At 38.2% G+C, this 19,605-nt stretch overlaps 1 protein-coding gene across 1 annotated transcript in view; it reads left to right on the top strand.

The window, feature by feature from the left end:
- Positions 1-19,605, top strand: part of LOC150108079 (dynein axonemal heavy chain 3-like) — a 1,881,116-nt gene that overhangs the window by 1,861,117 nt on the left and 394 nt on the right. The gene's annotated exons all lie outside the window — the stretch shown is intronic.

Here is a 19,605-nt window from a genome sequence, read left to right on the forward strand (position 1 = left end):
ATCAGGGATTTGGGGTGTTATTGGATAGAAAGTTAAAGTTTTGGCACATTGCAAAAGCCGGCTTGGTTGGTCGAGTGGTTATGTAAATGATTGTGATTGTGACTAGTGGAGTGCCGCAGGGCTCTGTTCTTGGACCACTGCTTTTCAATTTGTTCATCAATGATATTGGAAAGGATTTGAGAGGAAGTGTTCACTTGTTTGCTGATGATGCAAAGTTGGGTAGAGCAATTGTGAGTGCACAGGATGTCAAAATTTTACAGGATGATTTGGATAATTTGGAGGACTTGGCTAGGAAAAATGGATGTCAGTTTAATGTGGCAAAGTGTAAGGTTATGCACTTTGGGGTGAAAAGAACAGCAGCAGTATATCGCATTGGTGGAACCGTACTCCAGGAGATTGATGAGGCCAGGGATTTGGGAGTGCTGGTGGATAGGGAGTTGAAGTTTAGGGGGCACATTGCAAAATTGACTAAAACAGCTCACCAAATCACTTGGCTTATGAAAAATACTTTAACATGCAGAGACAAACAAGTTGTTGTTCCTCTGTATTGAGCCTTGATAAGATCCCATCTGGACTTCTGTGCCCAGTTATGGGCACCAGGGTTTCTTTGTGATGGGGAGGAAGTGGAGGGGGTCCAGAGACGAGTGACCAAGATGATAGCAGGTCTGTGGAATGAACCTTATGAGAATAGGTTGAGGATTTGTGGGTTGCAGAAATTGGACGATAGGCAAAGGAGGGGTGATATGATTGAGACATTCAAATTACTGAAGGGTTTTTATAAGATTGATCCAGAAGATATTTTTGAAAATATGACTGGTGGTGGGAGGACTAGGGGCCATGCATGGAAGCTGGGCAAGAGCGTGGTTGACTAGGGTGTTAGAGCTAGGTTTTTTACTTGGAGAGTGGTGAATGAGTGGAATAAGCTTCCAGAGTCTGTTGTGGGTGCTACGACCGTGAATGAGTTCAAGGCAAGATATGATAGATACTGTGTGAATGTTGAATAGTTGTTCCAGACATGATGTTAGGGCCTCCCTCAATGAGTCTGTCGACTCCTTGGAGTTTCCCGGAACAATAATAATAATAATAATAATAATAATAATTGCTGTCTTCTGCATTATTGTAATATCTTCTTTTATTTTTATTACTAATTAGCAGTGTGTGCTTTTTCTCTCGTAACTTCCTTACTTATTCTACTGCGTACTATGTTTATCCACCTTCCGTATTTACTAGTCATATGCCTATGAACACTGGAAAATTTATTTGTAAGACTGCGCCATCCAATATATCAATATTCGGCATAAGACTCAATAAAACATCCGGTAGATTTCTCTCTCTCTTAGTAATTCGATAAATTCCTTCAACAAATTTACATAAACAGTCGTGGTTCTTAAGTAATTAACTTGCCTTTTAATGCCTTAGTTGTTTCCTGTTCACACATTCGATTATTTTTAGAAACAGTGCATTGTAAAATAAAGGATCAGGCAGCACTCTTTTAACAAATAACTAAAACACATTTCTTTACATTAATATGAAATATACATGAATCAAATGACAGGGAGATTGCTTTCTCTACCCATCTATAAAATCTTTAGCATAAAATTAGAACCTTTTTACTTCAACACTAAATAATCTCTTTAACTCCAAAACTTATTTACTCTCTGCTTACAAATTCAACTTATTAAACTTCTAGTTTACTCACAAAGAGGTTAGCCAACTCTCTGCTAAGTTATTTTTACAAATTTGATATCAACTTCTAACATGCCAATTGACTCTCTTGTGGACACTTCTTATAACTATTAAACTAATTCTTAACAGTCCATATATAACATATCTCCTAGATTATAAGAGAAAATGTACAAAAGGTATGAAACTTACAGAGGCTGTGTCGCACAATCAGTCAAGAGTCTTACACTAAAGTCTTTCTGGCGTTTCTTTCATCTGGAGTTTTAGGCTTCCTTAAGGAGTGGCTTGCTTCAGCGGTATTATGTCGGGATATTGGCGGGCTTTTGGACTGCAATCTGCGGTGCTTGAATAGCACATGCAAGAGGTTTGAGCATACGGGAAAATTCTCCTCTGGATCCTACTTTGGGAACTTCAGCTTCTAACTGCTGCTAACTGGCTCTGGCTCTCTTCAGTAACAGCGCTTCACCTTTGCTCTCTCGGCACTTGGATCTCGGCTCTCCTCTGTTGGTAACTGGACCTGGACACTCCTCTCTCGGCAACTGGGCCTGGACTGTCCTGCTTAGTAACTGGGGCCTTTCCTCTCCTCTTTCTCTGCTGCCTCTGCTCTGGTTCTGACTGTCTCCCTTCTGCCGATGACTGGAAGTCCCTTATGCCCAGCTCAGTCCCCTTTTATTTTGTGATATTGGGTCCTTGCACTAAGGGTAGTAAACCTCAAAGAATTCGGCATGACTCTTTCATCTTCTTTTAAGTTCGACTCACTCTTTGTTCTCCTCCGAACACTCCCTTTTTTTTTTTTTATCTTGCCAGTCAGCAGAAACTTGTCAGAACTTAGTGGCGCTCTTAGATACTAACTTTAAAGGTGTTATGCGCAGAGCTCGCAAACAACTTTCTCACACACATAACTGTAAACTTTTCTTATGCCCTCATAAAGAGCTATTACATAAGATTCCGGTGACAAAACAGTGCCTTTGTTTTTGACATTCTAAAATATTCTTGTTAAAGGAGTAAACACAGTTAATTTTCATAGGGTTATTTACAAAAATATTTAGCATAAAATATACAGAGACAAACAAGGTTATTTTTACAACATTCTCATGGGACTTGACCTCTGTAAAAATCGATGTAAAGCACTTTGGTATTTTTAAGCTACATCGAATTTTTACAGTTAGCATATCTGCTCTCCACCCAAAAGGCAGTAGGTTCGAATCCCGCCGTGGGCATTGATGTTTGTAATTGTCAGTGAAAATACTAGTGGTGGTGGTGGTCGGCAGTAGATGGCATTGGTGTAGATGATGAAGGTAGCTGGGTTGGTAGAGACAGACAGTTGTAGAGTAGGTGCCCTCCCTCGATGAGTCTTTGGGCTCCCTGGAGGTGTTATGTAATAATATTAATAATAATAATATTTTATTTTTCCACATAGTCGGGATTGACTTTCAGGCATTTTTGGTATTGGGGCACCAGCTTCATACCACTTTAAAAATAAGTCTGCTGCCATTGAGTTCAGCTACTAAGTCATGCTGTTCTTCAGTTGCTCATCTTCTTCAAAGCACAGAGATGGGAGCCACTGCTTCATATACAAGAACAAGAGGTAGTCACTGGGTGCAAGGTTGGGGGCTGTAACTTGAGTGGTTACCCATCCAAACTTCTGAATTTGCTGAATTGCTTGTCTGAGTTTCTTCAGACAAGCAATTCAGCATTTCACAATATGCATCAGCATTAATTGTTGCTCCTTGCTGAAGAAAATCGATGAGCAAAACCCTTTTCAATTCTAGAAGACAGTAGCCTCCTTTTTTTTTTACTAACAGTGCCCCTTTGAATTGTTTTGCTTTCGGAGATTATGAATGTGCAATTGCATTCATAATCTTGAATGAATGCAGTTGCACATTCAACTCATTGTTGTTTTGATTCAATGCTTGTGTACAAAATCCACATTTAATCACCAGTCACAATATGAGTAAAAGTTCATCTTCATATCGCAACACTCCAAAAATTTTTGAGCTGATTCCACTCATTGCACATTTATGCACATTGGTTAGCATTTTTGGAACCCATCTGGCACAAAATTTCTTATACTCCATCTTTTCTGTCACAATTTCATGAATGATCGACTGTAAAACTTCCAAGAATTCAAAAGAAAGTTCCATTGTGAAACGATGATTCTCATGAATTTTCATTTTCACTCTTTTCACCAAATCATCTATCACTACACTTGGCCTTTGCTCTTCATGAACATTGTTGCGCCCTCTTTAAACAAACAACAATGCCTTAACTTTCTGTCACTCATTATGTTAGGCCCGTAAATCCTTACACAATCGTCGGTGAATTTCTGTAGCACTATTGTTTTTCACTAACAAAAACTGTATCATATCACACCACGAATTTTGCAACAGGCAAGATTGTAGTAGAAAACAACAAATTAGATTACCAAAACAATAGCATTAACTTGTAAGAAAAAAAAAAGAAATTATTTTTTCTTACAAGATAATCTAGTGAAGTGAAAATGACATTAATGTAGCTCATAAGCTTTAAAACGTTTACTCACTATCCTATATAACCTAACTCCTAAGTCTATACCTTCATTGACTACTTGGCAAATTCTCATTAGTGTAATATTCTGCCTGCAGTGTACTTCAAATCCATAATGCATAACCTTATTTTTAGAAGCATTAAACTGATACTTAATATTTTCCCAAAGAATTAGTCTGTTCAAGTCAACCTGTAGGTGTTATGTACTAGATATGTCCCTAATCACTTCTCTCATCTTAGCATCACCAGCAAACAACTGAATATGATTCTCTAGTCCATCCCCAGTATCATTAATATATAAATTTAATAACAGTTGTCTAAGTATATAGTTCTGTGGTACACCACTAGTCACTGTCCTTCTCTTAGACTCAGCACTTCCATACATCACTTTTCTGATACCTGTTACTCTTATCCATGTCACAAGTTTATTTGGCATACCCATATTTTTGAGTTTGAATCATAACCTCGCATGAGGAATCCTGTCAAATGCCTATGAAAATTCAAGAACTATCATGATATATCAATTTCCTCTTATCTGATTCTGCTGTCACTCTATTAAAGAATATGAATACATTCCAAGACTTATTTTGACAAACCCATGCTTTTCCTTATAAAGGATACTGAGAGTAGTGATCAAGGTTTTGTATATAATTTTCTGCATTAGCCATGGCTCCACCGTTGGTTACTGGAATTATCTTGCTCTCTTGCCATTCATTAGGAATCATACATATATTGAGACTCAAGTTGAAAGACTTGGTCAGGGACACTGCAGACTCTCATACACATTTCTTCAGTATACACACTAATATTAATATCCCATCCAGTCTGACTTTTGTATTCGAATCAAGCTTTGTAACAGTTCTAATATTCATAGCGATAAAATTCTCTTATATTTTCTTTGGCCTGTTCAGCTAACTTCTTTTCGTAATTGGCTTTCCTCACCAAGGCCATCACCTTCCTAGCTTGATCTGTATACTACTCTGTTCATGATATCAGATCTGCAACATTCTTTTTTTTTTTTATGCAGCTCTTGATTTAAAATGTTATTTATCCATTTAAATCACATGTAAATTTTTTCTCCTTTAAACATTCTTTGGCTTTCCTTTAAACATTCATTCACTGATTCCTGTACAATGAAGTTTCTTATCCAAGGTACTGCTTTAAGCCGTCTCCTCAGTTTGTTATAATCATCTGCTTGATAATTCCACATATTCCCTTCTTAATCAGAGCTTTCACATGCATTGCTACCTCTTTAGTAAAGACTGCACAGACACCAAATGGAGGCATGAAGTTCATAATCACAGTGTTCATTGATGTGAAATAAAATGGCAGTGAAAGAGACGATGGCATGTAAATCGGTGAAACAGATGAATAACATATGCATGTAGATTTTTCAAGAATGATATTATCATCATCATCATCATCATCAAATTCCTGCCATATACCCTCAAGGGGTGTACAGGATATGACAGTACTACATGAAAAAATTACATCATTACTAACTTCCTATCTACAATTTTCCTCCAAATCAGTCTGTTACTTGTCAAGACTCCAACATTATCAGATCTTATATTTCTATCATCTAAGGCACTTTGTACCGTATCAATCCACCTATATCTTGGTCTTCCTCTGGGTCGTTTTCCTGCCCACCTGGCAGAGAACACTTGTTTTGCTAATCTTTCCTCTCCCATTCTATTTAAGTGACCATACCATCTGAGATTAGCTTTCCTCTCCCATTCTATTTAAGTGACCATACCATCTGAGATTAGCTCTGCTAACGCATTCCTGGATGCTGACAATGTCAAGTTCTTTCCTAATATCCTCATTTTTAATATGATATTGCCATTGATGCCATCTGTTCACGCCTCTAATCTTTCTCAGGACTCTCATATCTCCGGCCTCTAGTCTTTGGTCAAGTGTTTTACTTCTGACCCAGCTCTCAGATCCATAAGTTAAAATTGGTTTGAACACAGTCTTGTATACAGCTAATTTAGTGTTCCGACTAATTTCTTTCTTATTCCATATGAATTTATTCAATTGACTTCCCACGATACCAGCTTTGCTGATTCTGTTGTCTATTTCTATATTTAGTTTACCATCTTCAGTAAAAATTGTGCCTAAGTAGCTGAAATGTTTTACTTGTTCCACAGGTTCTCCATTCACAACACAGTTGACATTTTCAATGATTCTGCCTATTTTCATTGTCTTTGTCTTTTTATTGCTGACCTTCATACCATATCTATTACAACAGCTATTCAATTTAGTCAGAGAATCTTGCAGACTTGTAGCGGATTTATTTAGAAGTATAACATCATCCGCATAAAGCAAAGAGCTGACATTAACATCTCCAATTTTGATATCAGGTTTAATACCACATTCCTTCATAATGTGATCCATATAGATAATGAATAACAGAGGGGATAATGTACATCCTTGTCTCACACCAGATTTAACATTAAACCATCTTCCTGTACTTCCTTCAATTCTAACTGCTGACTCACAACTCAAATAAAGACTAAGTATTGCTTGATATAATGCCCCATTGACACCATATAACTGCAGCGTATTGAATAGCTTCTCTCTTGGCACCTTGTCATATGCCTTTTCCAAATCGACAAAACTTAAATACAGATCTTTGTTATATTCCCATGCTTTCTCGACTATTTGTCGTAAAGTGAAGATCTGATCCTGACAGCCTCTATTTGGCCTGAATCCAGCTTGTTCTTCACCAAGCTTTTCTTCCACAATTCTTCTCAACCGTTTCTCAAGTATACTTGCATAGATCTTGCCAGGAACACTCAGTAGGGAAATACCTCTGTAATTCTCACATTCAGTTTTATTTCCCTTTTTATATATGGGTACTATGAGAGCTCTACTCCAATCATCGGGAATTCGTCCCTCTGTCCAGGCTTTCTGAACTATGCTGTGCAGCCACTGTAAGACTCTTATACCACCATACTTCAGCATTTCTGGTCGAATATCATCTACTCCTGCTGCCTTTCCACATTTCAAGCCTTTGATGGCTTTTTCTACTTCAAGTATGGATATGTATTCCTGACTGCATGCCTGGTCAGTGTTTTTTATTACTGTGCTGTCATCACTGCTTGTTTCATTTAGCAGTTTTTCAAAGTAATTACTCCATACTTCAAGGATATCTTTTTCTCCTGTTTTCATTTCACCTTTATCATCTCTAATTCCTTTTACAGCACTCTTTCCTACATTCCTAAGCTTCTTCAACAACCTCCAGAATATTTTGCCACCTTCTTGATATTTATTTTCTATATTCTTGCCAAAGTCCTCCCATGACTTTTGTTTAGCTAGTTTTACACACTGTTTAGCTTTCTTACATTTGTCTCTGTATTCTGTAAGAGTAAAAGCTGACTTATTTGCCAGGAACGTTTGATATGCTTTCTTCTTTTCCTTCACTGCCTCTTTAACTTCCTGTGTCCACCAGGGAGTTCTGATTTTTTTATCTTTGCACACAACCTCACCACATGCCTCTCTGGCAGAATCAATCAATGTTTCCTTCAGAGTTTGCCACTGAATCTCCAAGGTTTGATTCCTGTTCTCAAACTCTTTCATTTTCTTTTCAATAATATTTCTGTATTTTAGTCTACAGTTTACATCTGAGAGCTGCTCAACTTTTATTCGCTTTAAAACTTTCTTACATGTTATTCTTTTCAATATGAAATTCAATTTTATCCTGCTCAAGACTAAATAGTCTTGAGCAGGATAAAACACTTCCAATTTCAAATCCTCTGTACACTCTGGTGTCCTGCACCAGGGAGAAAACATCACTATCAACAATAACATAGTCAATGAGACTTTTCTTATTCCTAGCCTCTTCTCTCCATGTGAATTTGTGCACATTTTTATGTTGGAACATGGTGTTAGTAATAACCAGTCCATGTCCTGAGCAGAAATCCAACAGATATTTGCCATTATTATTAGCTTTGCTCTTTTCTCCAAATTTTCCCAAAATATTTTTGTATGTCTCACAATCATTTCCTACTCTACTATTTAGATCCCCCAAGGACCGACTTTTCCATTTTCATTGTGTCAGTTGCTTTTTCTAAAGCCTCAAAAAATTCCTCCACTTCTACCTTAGTAGAACCTTCTGTGGGACCATAGGCACAAATAAGTCTCATTGTCCAGTTCCCCATTCTCATATTTGCCCACATTACTCTACTTGAGACTGACTGCCATTCAAGAAGATTAGCCTCGTATTTTGTGTTGAACACTATGGCTACTCCTTCTTTTCCTTGATTGTTATTGCCTGAATATAATGATATTATAGTGGCATGAATATAATACACATACATGGGGGGGGGTTATGTTGAGAACGTCTGCGTGAAGACATTTAATAAGCGACGTAAGTGAGTGAGTATGCAGGAAGTGTGACATTCTATTCATGGACTATGATGCTTGTTTGAATTTGAGCAGCAGTAAGCAAAAGGGAGAATGGAAAATCATGAGCACATAGCCACAGAGGCAAGTGAGTCTGACAGCAAGATAGCATGTCAACCTGATGACCAGAAAGTGAGTGAGCAAAAGAAATATAAAAAAAATTCATTATTGAAACAAAGTGCGTAAGACTGATGATAAGTAGTGTGCAAGACTGTTGGTGAGAAACAGAATGCAACTAATAGTAAGAAAGCATGCATACATGGCTGATGGCAAGAAAGAGAAGGCATCTCTTAGTAAGATGTGTGAGACTTATTGTGCTGGCATGTAGATAACAAGAAAGAGAATACTATTAATGGCAAGACAGAAAGCAATGAGAAAGTGTTTCAAGATATGTAGACATGGAGGTAGTGAAGATGAGGCAAGAGATGAAGCATATGCAGAGTGAAATGAAGAGAATTGTAGATATGCATGGAAAAGTGAGGAAGAATAGAATGAAAGATGGCTGTGTGAATGAATGATTTGAAAATGGCACTATATGAAGATTCAATAATTATTAGAGGTGTGGTGAATGAGAGGTGCAAAAGGTTTGTTTTCCTGGAGAGGAAAATGAAGAGAAACATTGAGACATGGGATATGAGGAGTAAACGAACATAAGAGTTGGTGGTCGTAGTAAGAATGAATGATTTGGAAATCATGCATTCTTACAACAATGAAAAAGGATATCAGGGGGTTGATAAGTAAAGTAAAAGATAACAGTATGGCAAGAAAGGTAGTCAGAGTGTTATGCAGGTAAGGTGAGAGTTGATATCATGAGCAAATATTATTATTATTCCACCCTCCATAGAGTTGGCAGACTCATTGTTGGAGGTTCATTCAACTGACAACATATTTATCATAACAAATATGAAAATCCTTAGCACTCCTTGCATTAACACATTCTGATAATGTGTTCCATTCACTGCTGACAATTCTCCATATAAAAAATCTACTCCTCACACCCCTCTTGACCACACTCTTATATAACTTCCAGCGATGGCATCTGGTTCTTCCCCTCTTGCCATCTACTCTTTTTATAATTCCATCTGGATTAATCCAATAAAATCCTCTCATTATAAATTAAAGATGCCAAGAAATTATATTCTTGGTTTAATCCTTTATCCAAGTGTAAGCAAACAAAGTTTGTTCATACTTACAATGTTCATTGACGTGAAAGAGAAGATGGCATGTCAATCGGTGAAATAGATGAATAACATATGCATGTAGATTTTTTTTCATGTAGAATCAAAATATACATATGCATGTAGATTTTTTTCATGTAGAATCAAAATATACATATGCATGTAGATTTTTTTCATGTAGAATCAAAATATACATATGCATGTAGATTTTGCCAGCCTGGTTGGCCGAGTGGTTAGTGTATCCACTCTCCATCCAAAAGGCCGCGGGTTCAAATCCCACCCTGGCCATGGATGTTTCTGATTGTCTGTGAAAATACTATTTAGTAGTAGTGGTCAGTGGTGGTAGATGGCATTGGTGGTAGAGTGGTGAAAACGGAGAGCTGTATACAGTAGGTGCCCTCCCTCGATAAGTCTTTGGACACCCTTGAGGTGTTACATAATAATAATAATAATAAAGTTTGTGTGTGAAGTAATTTCATAACTGGGCAACTTTTATATAGAGGCTAATGACTTCACATCACTTGCCTTAGTATTCCATAATGCATAGCGCATATCCTTACAGACATATATAATGTTATGCATTATTGGAAAGGTCATTACCCAGACTAGTTTTGACTTTTATTGAGGTAAAAAAAAAGGAAAGGGATGCCAATCATAGGCCTAGAGTAGTTACCAACAGGGGTGCAAGAGAGCCTGATAGTATTAGAAGAAATAAAAGACAGATAGGTAAGAGAGATTGAGAAAAGGCCACAACTTCTTTTATATCATTGTATAGTCAAAGACTATCAGTTTCCTTTTTCACCAGGTGGTTAGCCTTATCTGAGTTAATCACCTCGAGTTGGCCTTCTCTGCCTGGGATTGCTCTCCAGTCATCCCTGCAATTAACTATAAGACCACACAGAATTAAGAGGATGGAACTATTTTAAAAAAAATCCCTCGTAGTAAAAATAGACAATGTTATCTCCTCCTGGTAAATATTGCATAATGTGGGGTGGTCTACACCATCTAGTCAAAAATTCGATATTTCCTAGAATGCTTCTTTCTAAATACAAAAATCATCTGAGTGAATAATAAAATTTCACAGTACAATATTATAAAACATTTAGATATCATATTGCTGATTTTCAAATCCATGTTTCTTTCTACTCTTCCATAAATGGTATTTCAATTCATTAATTATAAAAATCAAAATTCTCTTCCCATTGCTGACAAGTGGTACGTACTGCAAAAAAAAATAACCTGTTCGGTTGTAAGTAATGGAATGCCCAATACATTACATAACCTTTCCAAATACACAGGACAAGAGGGCAGCTGTAGAATGCATGTTCTACTGTTTCCAATCGATAACAGATTTCATGGATTGGATCTCCGATATTAAAGTACCTCCACATGATGGTATTGACTGGAAGTCAGCCATATGCAATTCTCCAAGCAAGATCCCTCCTGTTAGGGTATCCTTCGAACTTCAATAAGTTACGAAGCAAGGTGTTGTCAATATCCAACTGCAAAAGTTTGAAGCAAAACAGATTAAAGATTTATTTATACCAAATTTTACATTTTTTAATGGAAAGAATGTCAATGCCAGAATGACATTGACATTCTGGTAGTCTTAGACTTTATAATCTTAGACTTTTATAATCATTTACTCCAGACAGGAGAAGACGAAAACCCAGGTAATACAGGAGGTCTGCACGTGTGTGATTGGTCTGCAATATTTTATGGATTTTTGAAGCTGTATTGCTTAAATAGCAGAATTTGAAGACTGGAAGCTCAAATGCTCCATGATTCTTTGATAGCTGAAGAAATTCCTTTTTAACTTCTTGGTATCGACTGGACCAAAAAAATTGCACAGGCTTACTATATAATTGCTTTTCTTCAGCTTCTGTGATATCTGGAATATTTATTATGTACAACTGAGCAGGAAAGATTATGATTTTGAGTACTATGACTTTAGAAGAAAAGGAAAGTGGCCCTATTTTCCAGTCTTCTAAGGCTTCAAAGTTCTTGTATATGTGTTCTTGAACTGGTAATATTGAGTTAGTGGAGGAGGAAATTTCAAGTATAATGAAGGGTTCTCTCTTAGGGATTAAACCCAAAGGAATGCCTCCAGGATCCCATTTTGCAAGAACTTTTAATTTTATCTTGTCTGCATTAGTAGTTAATCCACTTGCTGGATTTTTCAAAAATACCAAAAAAGATATATATCAAATCATTATCTATCAAAGTGCCCACTATATCATTGGCATATGGTAATATCTTATTTTCCTTCATAGTTGAAGGAACTGTTATTGTCAGCTTCCTGTAAGAAAGGTTCAAGAACCAATGCAAAGAGCAGTGGACTAAGAGGGCAACCCTGCTTGACTCCTTTTCAAATTTTGTCCAGGTCTGACAGGAACCCATTGAGGCAGGTAGTTGAATTGGCATAGGCTCCTTTGATAATGGATAGCAGCTTTTTAACTACACCAATATGCTGGAGGATGTAAAACAGAAAGGGATGCCAGACATTATCAAATACTTGAATAATGTCTACTGATAGCACTGCCATTAACTGCTTTTTCATAATAACTAAGCAGATTAGATCACATTACAGAAATAGATTAAATTTTACTGCTTGGCCTAGAACTCCATACACCTGTGTGCTTTTAGTTATGTATCTCATTCCCATTTTAAGCCTATTATTGATAATGTGGAAAAATATCTTGTAGTCAGTATTAGATAGAAAAATAGATCTCTAGCTGGCTGATTAAGGTGTGATTTCTATTAGGTTTTGGAATGAGGATGATATAGCTTGATACAAATTCACTTGGTATGTGTCCTGATGAGAAAAAAGAATTAAACAGTGTAACAAGAACAGGAAGAATAAAATCCCAGATCTCACGGTAAAGTTCTATCCCTAGACCATTAGGTTCTGGGGATTTTCTTGTCTGGCATTCTTTATAGGCTTGGTAACTTCAGATGCTGTAATGGTCAGTTAAGCCAATCTTGAATATGAACAGGAAAGCCATTAATGTTCCAAGAGTTATTATTTCCTACAGTACTATTGTCTTCAGACAGATTTGGGTAGTGTTTTTAAAAGGAGTCAAAGATGTCTTGAGTAGTGGTCATGTCTTCACCATCAATGACAGCCTGGCTGGCTGAATGTATCCACTCTCCGGCTAAAAGGCTGCAGGTTCGAATCCCGTCATGGACATGGATGTTTGTGATTGTCTGTGAAAATACCAGTGGTGGTGGTCGGCGGTAGATGGCGTTGGTGTTGATGATGAAAGTAGGGCGGTTTGTTGTAGTTGTATCGAGTAGTGGAAACGGAGAGTTGTGGAGTCGGTGCCCTCCCTCGATGAGTCTTTAGACTCCCTGAAGGTGTCATGTAATAATAATAATAATCAATGCAGATTCGAGTGATAGTCCTTTCTTTGCAGAATTTAGTGAATTGTCTATTGAAGAATACAGATGAAGAGCTATCTGCTAAGTGCTGCAGTATTCCTATCTTATAATTTCTTTCTTCTACTTGTTTATGCCTTTCCACTTCCATCTCTATGTTAATGTTTCTAATGATGTTGCTTCATTCTATACCATTGTGTTGGTTTGTTACGAACCAGCTTCTCTCTCTTTATACAGGTCTTTCAGTTTTTTTCCTTTTGAGGAAGCTTTTGCTTTCCCCATTCCATCATATTCTGCTTTACTGCTACTTTGATATTTAACCACATATCCCAATTCCAAGTAACATTATTTCAATTTGAACAGAGGGTGTGGAATTTCATTGAAAAGAACAACAGAAAATTTGGTGGTAGTCTACATTGTCCAGAACTGATCTCTACTTGTTCCATGCAGTGGAACTTAAGTAGAACTGGATTATAATCTGACATCAATAAAACATCATGACATGTTGATGTCATGATGTTTTATTGAATTATCCTATTTATAGAGGAAGAAGTGATATAAATTCAATCAAGACAGGTACCAATACCTTGATTCACATAGGTGTAAGCCTGAAGATTAGAATTGTGAATCCATCATATCTCTACTAGTTAAGCATTGTAGAGACATGTTTTTTTACTGTACATATCCCACTTTTCCACTCCTGGGGTGTCCTCCTATTTTGTCTAATGTGGGATTTTCAGTACGATTCCAGTCTCCAGCTGCTGTGATGTATTGGGCACAGTATAAATATGGATCCAATTCCTGGAAGAATTTTCGTCTAACTGTTCCATTGGATGGAGCATAAGCATTTATAAACTTTATTACACATACACAGTATTTCCAGTCTATTGTCAAGATTCTCACTTTTGCATCCCTTTGGATATTACAGGATGACCCAAGGATGGGGGGGGGGGCAAGAATAACAACTCCTACTCTGGCCCTGCTAAATCTTCCAAAGCTCCAATAAGAAAGACGTGGATATCTCTTTCTTATAATCTATCTGTTAACGTTTTTGTATCTTTGGTTTTTATTATGATTATTGTTATTATTCAGGCCACCATAGAGGCAAAAGACTCATCGTGGAAAGCCCTTACTAGGAAATATGAAGTCTATCATACCACTCCTTGAACTTATTGATTATTCTTGCTTTCACCACTCCATCACTCAAAGCATTCCATGGTTCAAACCTCCATGCAAAGAAACCACTCCTTACCCTCTTGCTCACAGCTTCCTTTTGTAACTTCCAGGGATGGCCCCTTGTCATCACTCCTCCCTGCTGCTCCACCAAGTAAAATAATTCCCTAGTGTAAACCCTAACTGACTCTCAACAGTTTAAAAGTCTCAATCATATCACCTCTTCTTCTTCTATCCACCAAACTTTCCAGTCCACATACCCTCAGCCTGTCCTCATAACTAACATTGTACAGTCCTGAAACCATCTTTGTTATCTGCCTCTGTACCCTTTCCACAGTTAATTTATCCTCTTCAAATCCTGAGGACCAAATTTGAAAAAAATAGTCCAAGTGTGGTCTGATCAGGGTCTTATACAATGGAATGATAACTCTTTTATCTCTGCAGGTCAGTGTCCTTCTCAGTATTGCAGCAATCCTCTGGGTTACCTTCACCACCTTTGCAATATGTTACCTGAATTTCAGTTTTCTACCAATCATCACCCCCCAGATCTCGTCTTCCCTACTTCCTCCAGTACAGCTCCTCCAATCGAGTATGAAGCCTCCCATCGATGTATCCCAAACTTCAAGTCTTTACATTTGGCTGCATTAAACCGATAACCGATGCTGGCCGAGTGGTTAGTGTATCGGCTCTCCTGCCAAAAGGCTGTAGGTTCAAATCCCACCATGGGCATGGATGTTTGTGATTGTCTGTGGAAATACTAGTGGTGGTTGGCGGTAGATGGCGTTGGTATAGATGATGAAGGTAGTTGTGGTTGATGGAGACGGAAACTTGTAGAATAGATTGCCCCCAATCGATGAGTCTTTGGACTCCCTGGAAGTGTTATGTAATAAGAATAATAAAAGACAATCATATTACTAAAGCAAGAGCGCCGCTTAACAAAATCCATGTTGACTCTCACAGAAAACATTACGCTCATCTGCCCAACGCTGTATATGGTCCTTCACTAATTTCTCCGAGATCTTAACAACTACTGATGAAACACAAACTGGTCTATAATTTGACACATCCAGTCTACTACTGCCCTTATTCAATAGCACTATCTTACCTTCCTTTCCTTGGGTACCTTTCTCGTAGCCAGACTTTCACTGAAAAGCCAGGTCAACGGAGTTGTCAGGTCTTTAGCACATTCTTTCAAAACCCATGGGGAAATACCATCCATTCCCACAGCTTTACTGACATCCAGTGTACTCAGTATTTGGAACACGCTCTCCTCTTGCACCTTGAACCTGTCCTATCCCTCTAGTATTAAAACTTACTTCTCCAGGATGAAATATCCCAATGAAATATCCATCCTGGGTGGGATGAAAAACCCCAGATAAAGTGTTTATTGAACAACTCCACTATGTCCTCTGCATTAGTTCCCATTTTTATCTCACAATGTCATTCTTCCAACATCATTTCTCCTCCTACTGACAACATAGCTCAAAAATTCCCTAGGATTATCTTTGGATCTTAGTGCTAGTCTCTTCTCGTATTCCAGTTTTGCCTTCCTTACCATATTAGTCACTCTCCTGGCCTAAGTCTTATATTCTTCATGCATCTGCTCTCCATCCCTCTCCTTATATCTCTTCCACAACCTCTTTTTCTCCTGCAGTTCCTGTTCGATATTGTTTGTCATCCACTTTACAACAAATTGTCGAATACAGCTTACTGTTGCTGCCAACAAATATTCCTTCACAATTTCCCACACACTAATGATATTACAGCCTTCCAATTCTGCCCTTCATGGAACTGCCCCAAGTTGATAGCTAAGAATATTATAATCACCTGCCTTATAATTCCATGTAAGTTCCCTTTTCTTTGATACTCCTTCATGTCTGTTCATCTTCCAAGTCAAAACTACATGGTCACTTTTTCCGAAAGGGGGGGTGGATGTCATATCAGTTATTATCAGCACTTCTGATCTTCTTCTTCTTCCTCTACGCATTTATCCCGCTTCCAATGCAGGGTCTGCATGTTACATTTTGATGCGAGTTTTTGTTATTACAACCTCCAACCGACCTGTCGCCAAGCCTGCCGCTGGGGGGGGGGGGGGGATGTGTTATTTGACTGTAGCAGCGTGTGTTCACGGGGCAGGTTTGCCTGCTTGTGGGATGAAAAACCCCAGATAAACTGGAGGAAGAAACCCTGCTGTCCACTCTCAAGACTGGCTAACTTGGCTATGGCTGAGAAAAATCCTTAAGCTCCTCACGTCGTAGATGGAAATCGAACCTAGGACTTCTTTCCCAGGCATATGGTTGCGAAGCGCACAGCCACTAGGCTAACTGTGCGGACATTATCAGCACTTCTGATGCTATGACCAAATCCAAAACTCTTCAACCTCTTGTTCCCTATAGTGCATGTTGCCAAAGACATTTGTAACTCAAGAATTCCAGAAATTCCATTCCCTTATTACTACATGCGTTTTCCTCTTCCCAACTTACACTGCTGTAGTTAAAATCTTCCATAACAATCATTCTTCTTGCACTTGCCAAACTCAACTTCCTAAACATCTGCTGCTCCCCACCTCTGTGCTCCTTTGCTTTTAGCAACATCCCACTAAATATCCTGTCTTGCCCACCTCTACCTCACATCATATGCTTTCAAAACCATTAGTGTCACTGCCATCCAAAGCCTTCACTCTTAGAAGCATAAATCATCACTTATCATAAGCAATACTCCACCACCACATTTTCCCTTCCTATCCTGCCGAAAAATGCTGTACCCTGCTACTTCTATTCCTGTCATTATATCATCTTCCGTCAACCAGATCTCAGAGATCCCGATAATCTTTGGACAGGCTGGTGCTGTCAGCCCCACCAATTCATCTCCTGTATTACGGATACTCTTGGCATTAGAAAAAACAAAAATGTCACTCTTTCCATACCTATCATTATCCTCTTCTGACTCCACTGGACTTAGAGATACCTGATGTCTTCCCCTTTCCTGCAAGCACCTATTCCCCCAAGAGGCCACCCCTTCTCTCATCCACCCTGGTAATTCTAGTTTCGCTACACTGATGCACCGACTAGTTCGGAAAAAATCAGCAATCTCTCCAGATGCCTACTTTCTTCCTCATTCAAATGCAAGTGGTTTCTTGCATACAGCTCATTTCTGTCCTTAATTGTCCTCCAAGCATCCAAATATTACAATCCTCTCTTCTGACACATTGTGACTATTATGCTATTCATTATTACTGCTCTTCTGCTCAGCTCGTCATTATCATACCTGGGTAACACACACAGACTATCTTTTCTCTCTGCATTTTCTTTTTTTTTCTTTTGTACAACGTCAAGCATGAATCTCAGATCTCTTGCCACCCAATTTACACTGCCTCTCAAGTCATTCGTGCCCACCATCACAATCATCTCATCCACGCTTTCACTCCACTTAATTGCCATAGCCACACTTTTTATCATTCCTCCAGGCAAACATTCCTCTGGCATCCTATCTTGCACAACCACAGATCATCGAGTCTATATACATCATACCTCTTACCACTCTGTTCCTTGATTGCTCACCTGCATTCCTCACTCGCCCTACTCTAACCCTTTCTCTGTGTTCCACTACTTACCTGCTGTCCTGGCATCACTCTATCCCTGGTTCCAGCACTTCTTCGCATTCTTCTCATTCCCTCTCTATGACTGTTTACCTTCTCTAATCTTCTCTTCTATCATTCCCATAACTCTCTCATTCCCCTCTTCTACTGTTTCTATTCTATCATTCCTATAACTGTTTCTGTCCTCTCCTCTTCTATCATTCCCATAACTCTCTCTCTCTCTCACTCCTACTCTGATTCGCCTAATCTCATCTTAAAATTTTTATATATTTTATATTTATAGCTATGCATTATGGAAAGGATCACTACCAAGACAAATTTTGACCATTATTGAGGTGAAAAATAAAGGGGTGCTCATCATAGTCCTATAGTAGATATATTAGGGTGCAAGAGAGCCTGATAGTATTAGGAGAAAGAAAAGACAGATAGATAGTATGAGAGATAGAGAAAAGGCCTCAGCTCTTTTATATCATTGTATAGCCAAAGGCTATCAGTTTTTCCTTTTTCATCAATCTCATGTAGGTGAACAACCAAAAGACCAATTGAAACTACAGTGCAAAGATGACTGATATTCAGGTGGTTAGCCTTATCTGAGTTAACCACCTTGAGGTGGCCTTCTCTTCCTGGGATTGCTGTCCAGTCATCCCTGCAATTGACCGTAAGAAGACCACACTAAATTAAGAGAATGGACCCATTTAAAAAACCTCTGACAGCAAAAATAGACAGAATTTTATCTCCCCCTGCAGCGAATATTGCATGATGTGAGTGGTCTACACCCCCCCCCCCAGCCAAAAATTTGATATCCCTTAGAATGCTTCTTTCTAAATACATCCACAATACAATATTATAGAGCAATTGGATGTCATGTTGCTGGTTTTCTAATCCACGTTTCTTTCTAATCTTTTATATATGGTATTTTAATTCATTAATTTATCAAAATCAAAATTCTCTTCCCATTGCTGACAGGTGGTGGGTACTGAAAATTAACCTGTTCTGTTGTATGTAAAGAAATGCCTAACACATTACACAATCTGTTCCAAATATGCAGGACAAGAGGGAGCTGTAGAATGCATGTTCTACTGTTTTCCATCAGTAACAGATGTTACAGATGGGATCTCCAATGTTAAACTGCTTCCATTTGATGATATTAACTGGAATGCAACTATATGCAATTCTCCAAGTAAGATTCTTCCTGCTAGGAGTATCCTTGGAACTTCGATAAGTTAGGAAACAAAGTGTTGTCAGTATCCAACTGCTGAAGTTGAGATCATGAGCAAATATTATTATTGCACCCTCCATGGAGTCGGAATTTTTAGTAATAAGATGTGACACTTTTGTTTACTTGTATATGCATATGATTTCTGCATTACTTCAACCTCGGTATCACTTCTGTGTTTGGCTCCCACTAATGAGACCTCAATAAAGATCGAAACCGATCTGGATACTAACCCTTCACATAATGCATAGCATTATACACGCCTGTAAGGATATGTGCTTTGCATTATGGGATACTAAGGCAAGTGATTCGAAGTCGTTAGCCTCTATATACATGTTGTCCAGTTGTGGAGTTACTTCATTCACAAACTTTGTGTGCTTAACATTGGATAAAAGATTAAATCAAGAATATAATTTCTTGGCATCTTTAATTTATAGTATAACCAA

Source organism: Typopeltis vanoorti, chromosome 3 (assembly GCF_054136105.1).
Source record: "Typopeltis vanoorti isolate ZY-2024b chromosome 3, IOZ_Tvanoo_1.0, whole genome shotgun sequence".
In the NCBI taxonomy this organism is placed as follows: domain Eukaryota; kingdom Metazoa; phylum Arthropoda; class Arachnida; order Uropygi; family Thelyphonidae; genus Typopeltis; species Typopeltis vanoorti.